General features: G+C 45.7%; 1 protein-coding gene across 14 annotated transcripts in view; it reads left to right on the plus strand.

Moving 5' to 3' along the window:
* The window catches only part of ZMIZ1 (zinc finger MIZ-type containing 1), a 482416-nt gene that overhangs the window by 427342 nt on the left and 39668 nt on the right, over positions 1–15406 (plus strand). The window lies entirely within an intron of this gene.

Raw genomic sequence — 15406 nt, forward strand, 5'->3', positions numbered from 1 at the left:
GTTAGTTAAGTAGTTGTTAAAAGTAGTTAGAGATAAGGCAAGTTCCTGCGGGCACTTGGAGCAGCCGGGCTATGCCCCGGTCACTGGGATTCAAGCCATGTGCCTCCTGCTACCTTAAGTGCTTGGGGGAAGCCCATAGAAAAGAGAGGTGTAAGATCTGCAGGGCTTTTAAACCAAGGACTCAAAAGGACTGAGAGATCCAGTTGAAAGCCTTTTTGATGGAGGCAGTGCTCCACCCGGCGTCCGACCTGGCCCGCTACAACTCGGCACTGAGCATGACCTCTGTACAGAGCACACCGCCCTCGACGCGGCACCGTGCAACATCGCTGGCACCGAAGAGGAAGAAGCAGTGTGCGGAGCGCAGACACTCCCCTGCGCCGTCGGTATGGGCAGGGTCGAGTTCAGAGATGCACCGGACCTGGCCCGTTGAGTCTTCTCCAGTGCCTACATCTCCAGTCAGGGAACCTCCCCCAACTTCTGGGAGTGGGAGAGTGCCCCTGCCGACACCGTCGTCACCGGAGGCTTCTCAGGCGACAAGAACCTTGTTGGCTCTGCCTATGCCACCTCCGCCCCCCGCCGAGGGAGAAGGGGCCGGTGTCACAGGGGAAACCCATATTGGGTCCCCCTGAAGGGCGGGGAGGAAGATCTCCCGCCAGACGGTCTCCGAGGGTAGAGCAGAGCTACTCCCCCATTAGTCGCTCCAGGTCAGCGATGTTGAGCTGACTTGCTCCGGCACAAGACGTGGAGTCTCCCTCTCAGTGCCAATGTTGATCCCCGGCACTGGAGGCAGCACATGCCAGGAGGCGGCACTGGTCGAGGTCTGCCAGGCGGCGCTCGGACAACTCCCGTTCCAGATCCTGGGCATGGAGGAGTTTGCCCGCACCTAGACGGCGCAGAACCCAGTCACCGTCGGAGGACCTGGCACCAAGGAGTTCGCCCGCACCGAGACGGCGTGGAACCCAGTTGCCGGAGGAAGACCCGGCACAGCTCAGTCCACAACATGGGATCAGGTCACTGGTGTCCGGCTTGGCACCAAGGAGTTTGGAGCGGCGCTGACATCAGTCACTGCAGGTGGCTGCAGGGCTCCAAGGCAAGCGGCAGCGGAAATCCTCAGTACCAAGACAACGTTCTGGTACCTCTAGCTCTTTGGAGCACAGCTCCGTTGGTTGGCACCATTCACGGCGACGGAGGCAGTCCTCATTGTCCTCCAGGTCGGAGGAGGCGAGAGGGCAGTCCCCGGCACGGAAGGGTGCCCGGGACCGAGGACGTACGTGGCACCGCTGGTCCAGGGCCTTGGACTATGAGAATGACTCGGGGTCTCCCAGGTGGGACAGACGTCGGGAGAGCCAACGCCCCCACAAAGCATCACAGCCTGTGGCGCAGTCAGCCCCGGGTTGGCCCCAGGACAATGGCTGCAACAATGGCCTTAATGGCCTTATTGGGCCCCAATCCATTATGTCATCGGGGGTGCCAGGAGAGGGCACACCTGCAGGATGCACCTTGGCAGTCTTCTTCCTCCTCACCTGATGAGGCAGTCTCCTGGGATCACTTGGTGCCACTGGAGGATTTCAGGGCGCACCAGGAGCTGCTCAAGAGGGTGGCCTCCAACTTGGGGCTGGAGGTGAAGGAGTTAAAAGAGGCCGAAGATAGCCTCTTTAATGTGCTGGCAGTGGCTGCCCCATCAAGAGTGGCCCTCCCAGTCCACGAAAGGATCCTTAAGATTGTAAAGGCCCTGTGGCAAACCCTTCCTTAGTCACCCCTACGTCAAAGGTGGCTGAGAAGAAATATTACGTCCCGGCCGAGGGGTTTGAGTTCACTCACCCTGCTCTGGCAACCCTGGTAGTAGACGCGTCTAACCAGTGAGACAGGCAAGGTCAGCAAAGATCCACTTCCAAGAAAAAGGACAATAAGAAGCAGGATTTGTTTGGGAAAAAGGTTTGTTCCACGGCAAGCCTGCAGTTCGGGATTGCCAACCATCAGGCCCTCCTGGGCAGATATAATTTTAACCTGTGGGACTCCCTCAGGCGATTCGCTGAGGTCCTGCCTCAGGACCAGGCTGCAGATTTTAGCACCCTCGTGAAGAAAGGAACCACGGTAGCTAGGGCAGCGCTCCAGACATCCTGTGATGCTGCTGACTCAGCGGGCAGGGCCATAGCCTCCGCTATCTGTATGAGAAGGTGCTCGTGGCTGCAATCCTCAGGCCTGTCCCAGGAGGTGCAGCAGTCTATTCAGGACCTCCCCTTTGTTGGGTCAGCCCTATTCTCCGATCAGACTGATGCAAAGTTGCACGGTCTGAAGGATTCCAGGGCCACGCTTTGCTCCCTGAGCCTTTACACGCCCCAGTTTTCCAGGTGTCAGTCATGGCCCCAGGCACAGCAGCAGCCAAGGCCTCCGCCCAGGCCTTTTCAACCCTATAGGAATAAGGATAGGAAGAGGGGGTTTAGAAAAAGGAATCAGCCCCCTAGCTCATCCTCAGCTCCCCAGCAGAGGCCCCCCAGGATATCGGGCAACCAAAGGAGGCAATTTTGATGGTACACCCAAGGGTGGCGCCCCGACTGCTCTCCTGGATCCACCCCGCCCCTTCCTAAACAGGTTAAGGCCCTTCTATCCCGAATGGACAAAAATCACTTCGAACCGTTAGGTCCTTGGGATAGTCTCAGGGGGCTATGCCCTACAGTTTACATCTAACCTCCCCCAACAACCCTCCTCCTCAGTCGCTTTTCAGGGACCCCTCTCACGAGCAACTCCTCTTACAGGAGGTGGACATGCTCCTCAACATAGGAGCAGTGGAAATGGTCCCTCAAGGCAGAAGGGGGAAGGGGTTCTATTCAAGGTACTTCTGCATCCCCAAGGCGATGGGGGGGTCTGAGACCCATATTAGACCTGCATCATCTAAACAAATACGTCCAACGACTCAGGTTTCGCATGGTCTCCCTAGCCTCCATAATTCCTTCCCTGGATCCAGGAGACTGGTATGCTGCCCTCGACCTCAAGGACACATACTTTCATGTGTCCATTCTCCCTAGCCACAGGCATTTTCTCCATTTCATGGTGGCTGGCTCCCACTACCAGTTTACAGCCCTGCCCTTTGGCCTATCTTCAGCTCCAAGAGAGTTCACCAAGTGCATGGCGGTAGTGGCTGCCCACCTGAGATGAAAGGGTGTGCAGATTTTTCCTTACCTGGACGATTTGCTGATTGGGGTAGGTCCAGGTCCCAAGTGCAGGAAAGTGTGACCCTCACTTGCTCCATGTGCAGCAGGCTGGGACTACTCATAAACAAACAGAAGTCCACACTAACCCCAGTGCAACGCATAAAATTCATTGGGGCCACCCTGGACGCTTCCCAAGCCAGAGCCTTCCTGTCTCAGCCATGTTTCGAGGCGATGGTCTCTATCATGTCCTCGCTGCACCAGTGCCCTACGATAACAGCCAGGCACTGCCTACAGCTGTTAGGCCACATGGCGGCCTGCAAGTACGTAGTGAGACTAGCTTGCCTGAGGCTCAGACCACTTCAGGCATGGTTGCCCTCGATATATGTGCCGAGCAGACACCCATTGGACTGGGTGGTCACAGTTCCCCCACCCATCTTAGCCTCCCTAAACTGGTGGTGGACTCCTAGGGCAGTGATGAAGGGTGTTCCGTTCAGGGAAATGGTCCCGTCGGTCACCCTAATTTCCGACGCGTCGGACGTAGGATGGGGAGCCCACATCAGTGCCAACCTAGGCACTCAAAGGCTCTGGTCAGGGGGAAGAGAGGTGCCTGCACATCAGTGAGAAGGAGCTGAGGGCCATTCGCCTAGTGTGCAAGGTGTTCCTCCGATTCCTGACAGGCAGGATGATGCAGATGCTGACGGACAACACCGCAGCCATGTTTTACATAAACAGGCAGCGGGGAGAGCGCTCCTCGGCCCTCTGTGAGGAAGCTATCTGTCTGTGGGACTTTGCCATGAGGCACGATTTCCACTTGACTGCCTCTCACTTCCCGGGAGTCAGGAACGACGAGGTGCATCACCTCAGCAGGTTGTTTCTACCCCGCCACGACTGATCGTTGTACCCAGAGGTGGTGGCTATGATCTTCCAGAAGTGGGCGTTCCCCAACTGGACCTATTCGCATCGGCCTGGAACATGAAGTGTCCGAGGTTCTGCTCGCTCCGGGGTCGCAAGACTGGGTCGATTTCCAACACATTCCTCATGGATTGGACGGAGACCCTCATGTATGTGTTTCTGCCCATTCCACTCCTGCCCAAGGTCCTGCTGAAAATAAAGAGGGACAGGGTGGACGTTATACTCATCGCTCCGACCTGGCCGTGACAGCACTAGTTCAGGATGCTGCTGGACCTTTCGATCGCCCCACCCCTGGAGCTCCCAAGGCGGCACGATCTTCTATCCCAGGACCATGGTCGCCTGTTGCATCCAGACCTGGACTCCCTGCACCTCACGGTCTGGAGGCTCTGGCTGACGGAGGGGGAGAGAGCCTGATCGGTGCAGGTCCAGCAAGTCCTGCTTGGCAGCAGAAAGCCTTCTACACAGGTCATGTATCGAGCTAAGTTGAGACGGTTTACCTGTTGGGCGGAGTCCCGGGGTATTCCATCCAGCCTCTTGCCTACACAGGTGATCCTGGAGTACCTGCTCCAGCTAAAGCTCCAGGGTCTGGCTCTGGCCTTGCTGAAGGTTCACCTGGCGGCCATTTCGGCCTTCCATCAGCCGCTAGAGGGGAGATCGCTGTTCTCTCATCCCATGTCAGTCAGGTTCCTAGGGGGGGAGGCGTTATCCGCAGGTCTGCAACCCGGTGCGGCCCTGAGATCTCAACCTGTTCCTCTTGAGACTCACGGGGCCCCCCTTTGAACCCATGGCTTCATGCCCTCTGCTCATGCTTTCATAGAAGGTAGCCTTCCTGGTGGCCATTACCTTGGCTAGGAGGGTCTCCGAGATTAGGGCCTTGACCTCAGAGCCCCCTTTTACAGTATCCTATAAGGATAAGGTGCAGTTGAAGCCACATCCAGCCTTCCTGTCCAAGGTGGTGTCCCAATTTCATTGTAATCAAGATATTGTTCTCCCTGTGTTTTTTCCCGAACCGCACGGTTCGGAGGAGGAGAGGAGATGGCATTTGCTGGACATGAGACGAGCCCTGGCCTTCTACATCGAGCATACAAAGCCATTCCGGAAATCGACTCAGCTCTTCATCACAGTGGCTCACTTGTCTCCACCCAGCGCATCTCCTTGTGGATTACATCATGCATCAAGTTCTGCTCCGAGCAGGTGAGGTTGCCGCTACCAGGCACTCAACCATAGCTCAAGCCTCGTCTACAGCCTTCCTGGAGAGAGTGCCCCTGCAGGACATCTGCAAAGCCGCCACCTGGTCGGCAGAGCGGTGCTGAGGGCAGCTCACCGCTAACCCCGACCCACCTCGAAGGTATTGCTGCTTAGTCACCTATAGTGGAATGGACATGAGCAAGCACTCGAAGAAGAAAACAAGGTTACTTACCAGTAACTGATGTTCTTCGAGATGTGTTGCTCATGTCCATTCCACAACCCACCCCTCGTCCCCACTGACGGAGTTGGCAAAAAGAAGGGACTGAGGGGCCGTAGGGCCAGCAGTGCCTCATATACCGCGGCATGTGTGTGGGGCTCCAGGGGTCACTGGAGCCAGACCTACGGGATCTGCTAAGAGGAAGAAAGTTCCAGGTAACTGTGCACGGAGGCATGCACACACCTATAGTGGAATGGACATGATCAACATATCTCGAAGAACATCAGTTACTGGTAAGTAACCTTGTTTTTCCCACGGCTTCAGTCTTTCCCTGCGGTGGGGAAGGGCTCCGTGGCGGGGAGCTGCCCAAACCTTTCCCCATTGCCTTCCCCCTGCCAGAGCCTTTCCCCACTGGGGGAGTCTTTCCCTATAGCGGGGAAAGGTTCCAGAAGCAGGGAGGCAGGAGGACACCCCACTGCCGCAGAGGAGGCAGAAAGACATGGCTTGGGTGAGTAAAGAGCTCGTACAATATGTGCTTACATACATAGCCACACCCTTCAGGTGTGTCTTTCCTTGCCTCATCCATGCCTCATCAGATACACTGCTATTTATACCTGTGCTGGATGGCTCTGTGGGTATGTACGCTACACACTGCTGAATGTGTGTAGAGGGTGCAGTGTAGACATACCGTGTTTGTGTCACAGCTAATCAGGAATTTGTTTTTATTTCTGTGAAAAATTTCAACGAAGTGGAAAATGTCAAAAATTAGAAGTTACTGGCGTTTGTTGAAAAACTGAAACCTGAGAACATGTTGGTTTTGATTGCCAAAAACAGAAGCATTTTGATTTTCAAGTGTGAGGGTTTATTTAAAAGAAAGTCCCCAAAACTTTGTCAAAATCAGTTCTTTTCAATGGAAATTTCTGTGCTGACCGCTACAAAAGCCATTCTTTGTCCAAAAATAATTTCTGAAGAAAAATTTTGACTCACTGTAGTGTGTAGAAAAAATTTACCAGGAATGAGAAGTAACCTGAGTTCCTTTCTGAAGCCTTCTACTGTTACCAGAAAATATTAATGGAGTTCTGTCCATTTTTGTAATTTCATTTTTTATTGAAGATGGTTCTATTCACGTAGACAAAAGGAATGAAGCGGAGAAGCCTAATGACACAAACATCCACACTATGCCATGAGCAAACTGAAAAATCTAAAGAATGTTGGAATTGAGTGTGTGTGTCTGTTTAGAAATATAAAACATCTTCTACAATAAGAAACCATTGAAATAAGATTATACTAGATTTACAATGGTGACCTGACCAAGAGGGCTCACTGACTGCAATGTGTCATTAGTTAACTTATACATCAGTTATAGACAATCACACATAAACAGTGAATAAAACAAAGTAGAAAGTTGTAACTTTATTAGAATAATAGGCATATAATAAGAAATCCTTTGATTGGTACAAGAGAGGCTTGAGGATTTCATTTCCTTTTCTCACTCAGGGCTTGTATTTATCTATTGTAGATATAAATATATATATTTTTTGTTTTATGGGTTCTTTGGGGGAAGGATATTTATTATTATTTATAATTATTATTTAATTTGTATTATAGTAGTAGCACCCAAAGACCATAACCCAGGTTGGGAATTGATGATGCTGGGGACTATCCATACACATAATAAGAGGCAGATTCTACTCTAAAGAGTTATAATCTAACTAGACAAGCCAGACGAAAGGCAGAACAGAAGCACAGAGAGGTGAAGTGACTTGCTCAAGGTCAAACAGCAGGTCAGCAGTAGATCCAGACATAAAACCTGGATTCCCAGCCAGCATGCTATCCACTAGATCACAATGCTTTCATTTGAGTTATTGTGAAAAGGAGCCAAGAGAGTTGGTTTAGTTTTGAACTTTGGAATTTCACTCCCTGCAAGCAAGCATGTCTTTAGGTGTCCTCCCTAGGTGACTAGCAGACAAGGAAATGAGAGAAAATGATCGTGAGTGTTGTGATGGCCGTTCTCTATCCATATCACTGTCGTCTAAAAGAACACTGGAGCAGGTACTATATTTCAAGGACTGTTTTTATCTATTAGCAGCTTTGCAGATACTATAGTTAAGCCAAGGAGAGCACCTGCACCTCAAACTTCACCAAAACTAGAGAGCAGAGGTGGGAAGAAACAGCTGGAAGCCTAATTTCAGGGAATGTTGTTTATGCCTAAACTTGTTTATGCCTTTGTTTATGCCTAAACTTAGCCTAACTTTGAAGTGAAGGTGGTGAATTTTTTCAGGAAAGTTAATGCCTAGTGCTATAAAATGCATTCAGGTTGTGTCTCCATCAGCCTTTAGAGCTTTGTGGGGAACCCCAGAACCGTAAAACAGGAAAAAGGTAACAAGAGAAGTATGTTCATCACAGCATATTCATGGACTGGGAACATTTTAAAGGTTAGCAAGTCTGTCCTTTCCCCTTCCTTTGCATTAACTTTGCTGTGAGATTGGTATTACATCTGTACATCAGTAGTTGTCCTTTATCCTAATACAAATACATCACCAAAATCTTTCATACGTCTTCATCATTATTCTTTGTTATTTTGCAAATCTTTGAGCATGTAAATCGTATGTTTATGAACCCAGCTGCCCATTTACATACTATAGCTAGTGTATTTGCTATGTTTAAACTGACTGTTTTTGTTAAGATAAACACGTTATAAACTTTGTAAACTTACAGGTAAGTAATTGTCTAAACACACCTAACGCACTCAGTGCACCAAAAGTAAAGTTCATGTGCTGTAAACTGATAGCTGTGTCTAGGGTATTTCTCCACATTTTGTCCCTATCCAAATGCAAATATGACACATCTCTAAAGACATGTCTATTTAACAAAGCAGTGTGAATCGATCCTCTTTCAGAAAGTGGAGGTGTGTAAATGGAGCGTCGGATACACATGCATATTTACATTAACAAGTGAACTAACAATCTAATGTCAGTTTAAAAAAAAAATCTTAGTACACACACGGCATTTCCAAATAAATGCCACAAATCATGTGTGAATCAGTGCAAATCACTAGTTTCTATTCACTATGCAAACCTCATTTTTCATGCAGTGACTTTTAGTAGCAAATTTAGCTAATATTCCATGTCTGACATGACGGTTGTGTGGTTGAGCATCACAATTTGTTAGTGGTTGGTAAAGATTTTATCGTCATTTTGGTGAAGGGAGCCCAGAAGAAGGAGAAGTGGGTAAAATTTGGCTTTGGTCAAAGGAATGCAGAAGGAGAGAGGTGGATTAACTGGTGTTTGTTTAATGGGTTTTCAGTGGTGACTACATGGATTGAAAAAAGAAAATTCCACCTGGTAACATATTACAGTGGAAAAAGTAAAGACCATGTGGACTGTACTTAAATAAGGAGAGAACATATGAAAACGGTGAAAGATATAAAGTGAATATGTGGCAGAATATAGATTAGTAATAGTTGGAGTCCGACTGCAACCTGAGGAAAGAAGATGAAATTGAGGAAAAAATTGCATTGGTGGTTATATAGAGGGAGGAGAAAGGAAGAGTTCTGCCAAAAAGTAAGTGAAGGCTTTCATGTGTTGACAATGGCACTGAAGTAAGTGGGGGAAGAAGAGAGAAAGCTTAAAGAATGTTTCATGGAGGTAATATGTGGCTGAATGAATAGGAAAATGGAAAATGCTTTCGGAGAACAAGCTAGTGGTGGAATCTGATGTACAAGAGAAGTTAAAAAAATAAAAGAATTATTCAAAGAGGTTGAGGAAGCAGGTTGTGATAATGAGACCATCAAAAATTCATACAAACAAGCAAAAAAGGAAGCTAAAAAAGGAAGTTGCTAATGCAAGAATGGAGGCTGAAGGGGAATTTGTACAGAAAGCTGGAGGAAGATGATGGCAGGACGTTGGGTTTTGGGGTTGGCAAAAAAGAAACAATGAAGCAAAAGATAAGAAGAAATTGGTGACTAACTCTTAAGAGGTGATAGAGGTATGGAAAAGATATTTTCAAAGGCTGTTAAATGAGAAAAAAGATTTGCGAGTGCAAGCACCGTCCGCAATTATGGGGAAGTCTCAAAATGTATCAATCTCTGTACAGGAAGCAGAAGCATCACTGAATAAGATGAAGAATGGTAAAGCAGCTGTTAAGATGACATAACTGTTGATATGATCAAGGTAGTTGGAGGTACTGGCGTAAAGAGGCTTCATAGATTACTGTGTGTTTACTTGGATCAAGCAAGGATACCATATGACTGGAGAACAGGATTGATTGTGCCTCTTTTGAAGGGTAAATGTGATGCAAATGATCCCAACGCCTATTGGGGCATCACTTTAAGTCAGCCCTCCAAGTCCTTGAGAGAGTTTTGGAGGCAAGATTGAGGTGCAAGTTGGAGGAATACATAGGAGAAGAGCAACATGTTTTTAGGAAGGGAAGGACCTTCCCTATAGACCCAATATTTGCAATGAGATAGAAGTTTGAAAGAATGATAAATGGAGGGCGTAACTGCTACGTTGCATTTATTGATCCTGAGAAGGAATAAGATGACTTGGTTCTGTGGAAGCTGGTGTTTGGAGCATTGAAGTGGATGGGAGGGGGACTTCAAGAAGTGGAGATAATTGAGGAGTTATATTGAGGGTCAGGAAATAAGTCGATAACACTTGGAATTTTGAAACATGAGGTGATGGTGGGATTGAGACATGGCAGTATGCTGAGTCCACTTCATTTCATCCTACTCACGGAGATAACAAGTAGGAAAACCGAGCTGGTGGAACAAAGAGAAAACTAATGTATGTTGATAATCTAGCCCTTTTTGCTGATAGCAAAGAGGAATTGGTAAATTGGTATCAGAGTGGACATTTGTGTATGAAGATCATACTCTGAAAGTAAACATAAAGAAAACAGAAGTTATGCAAGTAGGGAAGGTTGAAGAGGAGCTGTGATGGAAGTCTCAGGAGAGAAGCTGAATCAGAAGAAAGAATTGGTGTACTCCCTTCGTGCCACCAGAGGGAGATCTGGAGGATTGAAAAGAAGAAACCAGTGTGCATGGGTGGCAGTGAAAAAGGTAGCAGGAGTGGCAATTAAGTAGCAAACTGAAATAAAAAATGTTTGTCCCTGCCTTCTGTATAGTTGGAAACAGTGGGCCTTATGAAGATGGAAGAAAAGACGATACAGGTAGTAGAAAACAATATACTGAGGAGAATGGCAGGCAAGTGGAGGGTAGAGCATATGCCTGGAAAAAATTAGCAGGTAGATGAACTTGGGACTCTCAGTGATAGGCTGGAGAGTGCACGTCTGGGGTGGTCTGGGTGTGATAAGAATGGGAGAAGAATGACCAGCAAAGAAAACATAGGAGGTAGAGAACAGCAAGAAAGGACGTAGAAGGCCGAGAATTCTATGGAAAGATTGTCAAGAGAAGTCTGAAGAGAAAAGGTCTGGAACTCCAAGACCTATGAACCTGTGCTGTGGACTGGCAAGCGTGGCGAAGAATTATGGGCACCTTCAACCCTGTGTTAACCGGGAAGAGGAGTCGAGAAGAGAAGTAAATCCAGGTCTGATATGAAATCTGAAACCAACTCATGGTGTTTGTTTTTTGTAAATATTGGGATTCAAAGAAGTTATGTAGACTTAAAGACTCACTTACCTCTTTGACATCAGCACTGGCTGACCATTAGCTTCGAGACATGTTAACAACTAAGAAATCTTTTTCTCTTCTTTGCATTGTGGTGAACAGTTGCAGCATCACTACATCATAGCCACAGTCTCCCTCCTTCTCCCTCCTTCTCTTCCTTTTCACTCAATGGCTTCCTTTGCTGCTTGGCCTCAGTGCTGACCACTAGCATGTGTGGGTTCATTAACATTATTATAAATTTAATCGATAGTCTTTTAGCGGACTCCAGCTGACTCACTGCCCTCCAGGGTATAATGAAGAGACTTAATTACCCTTGTGCCGTTCAACAAGAACAATGTTGTGAGCAGCATTTCTCTTCAACTTGGGAGGCTGAAGATTTTTTCTCTATATAGGCTGCCATTTTTAAGCTTAAAGAATGGGACTGAGAAGTAAATTACAACTATAAGTAATAATGAGTGTGGGGGAAAATAATTGTTCTTTTGCAAATAGCAGTTGGTTTGTCCACATTTCACTTTGGTCTGAGCTCTCTGCATTTGTTTGGTACTTACATAGATTTTGCTTTGAGGCTAGAATTGCTCTTTTTTTATGTCAAAGAATAGAAGCAGATGCTGAAAAGGTGAAAAGCTAAGTGGGGGAGTTTGTCCTTCAGTTATGGGGTACATAGCACAAAGCATCCTAGTGCTTCTCGTAATTCAAGGTAGAGAAGTACTTATGAAAATCTCAGTGGAAAAATTGCAGCCTTTACTTCTCCTGCCTTAGTACAGAAAGTACTTAAATGTGTGTAATATACAATGGGCCTGATTCTCTTCACAAGTGTAAATCAGGAGTATCTCAGCTGCGGTCAATGGAGTTTAACTTATGAGAAGTCAGTGTGAGATATGAATCCAGCCTCGTAAATTTAAAGTATTTTTTTCAACTATTTTTATGAATATACCTATTCATGATTCAGTGTCTCCGTAACTTTCAATACTATTATTGTCTTCAAGTCAAAGCTGACAGTTCGTTAGGTACAGTTTGTGACATTGTTTGAGAGACAGGCAATGTGTTTCAGAGAAACAAGAAACTTTTGAAGTTGCAAAATCTGTTAATACAGTAGTGATTTTCTGGGCATAAACATGTATTTTGCAGCAACTCTGAGCCCAGTCAGTCTCTTAGGCTTTCATATGCTGTGTTGGGGAACCTATGTCATAGGCTATGTCATTTGTCAAGAATGCCACTTCTTGTGGCATTTCTCATTTTTATTATTATGCTACACATTAAAAATGGAATGATTTACTCTTCTTTTAATTAGATAAAGTGATTATATAATCTTTGAGAGAACAGTGCAGATTTCCATTAAATAATGCCATGACACTCCAGATTGAAAATAGAAATGAATAATTCATTAATCCTGTTCTGCGAGCACTAAATGGAGAGAAGGGTGTGTATGAGAGCCTGTCTTGGCAGCAAAGATTAAAGGGGAAGATGTAACTGTTAGCACTATTCCCAAGGCTAAATACACATACACAGTAGAGTAGGACGTATAATGCATCAAGAGGACTTTCACTTCACATATGCTCTGATTCTACACCTAGTTTCCCTTCTAAGTCATGAGGGAATACTTGCTAACAGTCTCACATTTTTCCTCTGTCTCCCGCACTCTGCTTTCTGTCCCTAGCAAATAAGTGGAGGTGAGGGAATGGTTGCAGCTCTCTGTTCTAGCCACTTAGAGGCTGCTCCTTATACTGACTTCCCATCTCCTTACACTGTTTGTCCTTACATGGGGAGTCCTGCCCATCTCCTCTAGCACTGACGGGAGAGTGGGGGAAGAGAGCACCAGAGGAGAATTATAAAGAAAACAGAAGTCATTGGAGGAGAAGAAAGTTAAGGGAAGAGACTCTAGGGAAAAGGTCTCCCATATGCTGTAGAAAGCAAAGAAGAGTAGGTACACCATGAAGAGGGAGAAGGAATGAGAAGGAATAGCAGTGCATATGGTTCAAGTTGGGGAATGATGTCCCACAAAGATTCCAATGGGATGTCACCTGGCCTCCCTCAGAACTGAGATTGGGCTACTATCCATGAAGAGCCATATTTAATAAGCGGCAGCCCACGAGGCCTCCCCAAGAAACAAAAGTAGGCATGGTTGTGAGTGGGAAAGGCATACGTTCTGGCAAGGAACTTCCATACAAATGTTAAGATGTACCATAAATGACTACAGAAGCCCAGTGTAGACATTCACTAGAAGGAGTAGGGAAAGAAGAAAAGGTAGCAAATATCTCATAGGTAGAGGGAAGAAAGTGGAAGGCATTACATCAGAAGTCCAAATCAGCCCCTAATTCCAGACATTGGAATTGGCTGTATACACTTTTTCGCAGTGTTGATGAAGGGACGTCACCGCTGCATGTATTTGAAATAGTGCATCATGTTGAAACATGATGGCAACATCACAATGTGCTGTGTGAGGCAGAAAATGTAGGTTTGGTGGACTTCTAGTCTGGTCAGGAGAGAAGACTTAAAAAAATTGGATAATCACCGTTTTAAAGAGATGCTGTCAAGGTACACATTACATAGCAAACACTTTAGATAACAAATAATTTTTTTTTGTAAACTAATTTATCTTCACTATTTTTGCTGATTATTATTATTATTATTACTATTATTTCACTCAATTTGGACATTTGGAAGCAGCCTGGTCAATTAAATTTCTAGCTTTTCAGCACTAGCTCTGTGCTGCTATGCTGATGTGCCTAGCATTAACTAACTAATATAGATGATTTTTCCCCCTTTTTTAAATGTATAAATTAATTACTTAATTATAATTTATATTATTATTTTACTGTTACTAACTGTAATCTCTTTGGGATAAGGACAGTGCATTATAGTACTTCACACAATGGCACCCCAGACTCCATAATATTCACACCAAGTTTTGAAAAGGAAAATATTTTTATCCTTTGATAAGAACATAATAACGGCCATACTGGGTCAGACTAATTGTCCATCTAGCCCAGTGTCCTGTCTTCTGACAATTGCCAATGCCAGGTGCTTCAGAGTGAATTAATAGAACAGGAAATCATCAAGTGATCCATCCCGTCAGCCATTCCCAGCTTCTGGCAAACAGCAGTCCCCGCCTATCCTGGCTAAAAGCCACTGATGGACCTATCCTCCATGAACTTACCTAGTTCTTTTTTGAACCCCGTTATATTCTTGGCCTTCACAACATCCTCTGGCAAGGAGTTCCATAGGTTGACTGTGCCTTGCGTGTAGAAATACTTGTGAACTTTCAAGTACATACATATTAGCTCAGTTTTACACTGGAGTAGTCTTGTGGCATAAGGGAAAGAAAAGATTGTCCAGTGGTTAGAGTGATCATTGCATACTCGTGTTCAATTTCCTGCTCAGCACAGACCCCCTGCATGATCTTGGGCAAGTCACTTATATGGTGATAATAATACTTTCCTACCTCGCAGGATAAAGATTGTGAGGCAGCCATATGAGTTCCCTAGATAGGTAGATAAGCGTTTACAGGGTCAGGGTTATAATTTGTAATTTAGTTAAAAAATGAATTCCTGGCCTAAACTGCTGGTCAGTATCTCTTTAAAATGTGTGTGTTCCTTAAATAGTTTTTACATGCATGGAAAAAGTCATAAATGTAAAATCAACTTTAAAAAGTAATCGGTAATAATGCATGAACCAAATAATGTTAAATAGGATATGTTGAAAAAATATTGTGTTTATGTCTCTGATTATTTAACGGAAGTAGGATTTATTAAATAAGTTCTATTGCACATGCACAACTTTTTAGTTCAAAATATATGCATATACATATTCTTTCTCTCTATTGTATTCCCCCCAAGACTTGTATGTGAGAGGCTGCTGCTTCTTGGTTTTGTCTGTTGGATTTAGTTTATGGAAAAACCCAATGCTCTCCACCACATATTTAACTGAAATGAGGCATTTTTTGTTTTAGCAGTTGATTTTCTAGAATACTGATTAGCTAATACTGTTTTTGGCATACAGCTCATCCATCGTGTGGTAGGATGCCATCTGGATTTTAATTCACTTTTTGAAAATTATTGTTGGACTGCTATTCTTTTAAAGGCTCTTCTGGCCATGCTGGTACCAACTGCAGACATTGGGGCTGCAGTCTGGTCTCAAAACCTAATTGAATTGGAATGAGACAGCTGTAGCTATGATTGTTGAAGAGCTTGAGATGGATGACTTTTGCAAAACGAATGCATCCAAACATCCAGCTAGCTTAATGTTCTTGTTGTTGGAAGCTGCATCCAAGAGTTTATTTTAACTTCTGCAGGTGGCAGAGTTTTTGGGGTG

The sequence above is a fragment of the Emydura macquarii genome, unplaced genomic scaffold (genome assembly GCF_026122565.2).
Source record: "Emydura macquarii macquarii isolate MOO-44397 ecotype Brisbane River unplaced genomic scaffold, CSIRO-AGI_Emac_v2 contig_67, whole genome shotgun sequence".
Classification (NCBI taxonomy): domain Eukaryota; kingdom Metazoa; phylum Chordata; order Testudines; family Chelidae; genus Emydura; species Emydura macquarii.